The sequence below is a fragment of the Triticum aestivum genome, unplaced genomic scaffold (assembly GCF_018294505.1).
Source record: "Triticum aestivum cultivar Chinese Spring unplaced genomic scaffold, IWGSC CS RefSeq v2.1 scaffold196812, whole genome shotgun sequence".
NCBI lineage: Eukaryota > Viridiplantae > Streptophyta > Magnoliopsida > Poales > Poaceae > Triticum > Triticum aestivum.
Window position 1 is genome coordinate 220 of NW_025236102.1, and position 2,289 is coordinate 2,508.

The 2,289-nt window shown below is 50.2% G+C and overlaps 1 pseudogene; it reads left to right on the plus strand.

Moving 5' to 3' along the window:
- The first annotated feature begins 526 nt into the window (after positions 1-526).
- LOC123176405 (uncharacterized) lies at positions 527-993 on the plus strand (annotated as a pseudogene).
- Positions 994-2,289: the final 1,296 nt, after the last annotated feature.

The window sequence follows — 2,289 nt, forward strand, 5'->3', positions numbered from 1 at the left end:
GGCGAGGGCGGAGGACGTGATCGTCGCGGCGGTCGATGAGGAGGTCTGATCGGTGGCGGGGGCCTTGGACATCGCGGCGGCCGCGAAGGGAGGCTGGCGGCGGCGGCGGAGGGAGGAGAGGCGGCGGCGACTAGGTAGGCTCTGATTACCAAATTTGAGAATAGGTTTAGGGTTTTCCGTGAGGCAAATCCTCTCCACGTCTTTCTATATATAATGATCAACATACACAAGTTACATACGTACATAATACGTGTACATGACACGCTAGACCTATTTTAACAATGCCTCAACTCCAGACCTCTGCTTTCACATCCTCTTGCTCCAGAGGTAAGCATTCCAGTGAACATCAGTAGTAGAATTTCTCAGAGAGTTCGTGTCAATGCCTATAAATCAGCCCCTCCCCACCCCCAATCCCAGTTTCCCACCACATCAATCAATAAGCCTCCAAGACCAAAAGTCCCCTGCATCTCCCGAGCGTCGACTTGAGCGAGAGTTTGCTTCGAGAGATTAAATTTATTCCATCGAGATGGCGTCGCAGGCGATCAAGGTGAACAGGGAGGGCGCGGAGGTGTACCACGGTGCGGCGCTGTGCGCCGAGAAGGCGGTGGAGCTGCTGGCCGAGACCAACATGCCGCTGGGCCTGCTGCCGCTGGCGGACATCGAGGAGGTCGGCTACAACCGCTCCACGGGCTTCGTGTGGCTGCGCCAGAAGAAGGCGCTCACGCACACCTTCAAGCAGATCGGGAGGCTGGTCTCGTACGCCACCGAGGTGACGGCCTTTGTCGAGGACCGCAGGATGAAGCGGATCACGGGGGTCAAGAGCAAGGAGCTCCTCATCTGGGTCACCATCTGCGACATATGTACATCGACAAAAACGACCACTCAAAGATCAGTTTCAAGACGCCTACCGGACTGGGAAGGTCCTTCCCCGTCTCCGCCTATGGAAAGCAGCAGGACGACTTCAAGCCCAAGCAGGCCGCCGTGGCCAAATAAGCGACCACGGCCGGCATATATAATTTTGGCACAGGTCCCGACCTTGACGACGCACTCGTTGAGTACTTTCCGACTATGCACGTGAACTTTCAAGTCACGCACATTCACGGAATTTTGCGAAGCACAAGGGATCAAAACGGATGCAAGGAAAGTTGTGTGTGCTCATCCATGGAGAAGTAGTCTTTGTGCTTATCGATTGGAGAAGAGGTCTGTAGGTGGCCGGAAGAACAACACACAAAGGGAAAGGGTTAGGCTCTTGTGGTCAGAAGGGAAGACGGACCAGGAGACAAGCCATATCGGAGGTGGTAATGGGCAAGGCCCATTGCATGGTGGCCTGCATGGGGTTTTGCCTGGTGGCTTGCGTGCGGACAAGTGATCAGCTACAGCTGCGGTGTTGCCGAAGAGACAAACAGGGACGTAGACGTCGCATGTAGAGGAAATGACACCACCGAAACCGAACATCTACGACCGGTCACTACCACAAATCTGTTAATCAATGGCGGATTCAAACCGTCACATATGTGTGCAAAACTGTTGTGGTTGATCGTCCGTGACAGATTTGGGCATTAGGAATTTGTCATGTGTATCGCGTCATAATTTAACCACGATGCATTCCATGACGGATTATTAGAACCGTCATGCATCCATGATGATACTTTACCGTCACAATTTACTGTGAGATAACGGTGTTAATCGTGTGTTCCACATCATCATCTGACATGGCACCAACATGGATCTGACATGGCGACCCGTGTAGTAGTTGGCCCAATTAGAATTTTGGCCCACTAAATTTCAACTCTGTCCAAGACCATCAGCCCATCATAAGCATTTTAGCCTTTTAAATTTCAGGTCAGTTCAAGGCCAACTAATTTCAATTGTGAAATTAGCCCAACACTTTATTTCTCTTGGTACATTGAGTCCATAAGAATTTTTCTGATTATATATGCTCCTTATGCATAAAAAAGGAAATTGTATAAACATATTGGATAAATAAAAAAATACCAAAAGGAAAAATAGACATCAAAAAATAGGAATTGCAGATTTTTTTCCCCACATCTGGCCTACTACTCTGCGTCGAGCTATACTATTCTGCAGCAACCACATCAAGCGCCGCCCAGCACTCACGGGACATCAATCGGAGTTCATCGCCATGGCTTTTTTGGCCACAGATCTGGAAACTTCTTTAAAATTATTTAAAAATAGAGAGCAGAAGGAGCACCGACCGTTGGATCGGCTAAGGATGGCAGTGGAGAGGCGTAATCCGTGGGAGGTCTAGTTCGGCCAATCAGAACGCAG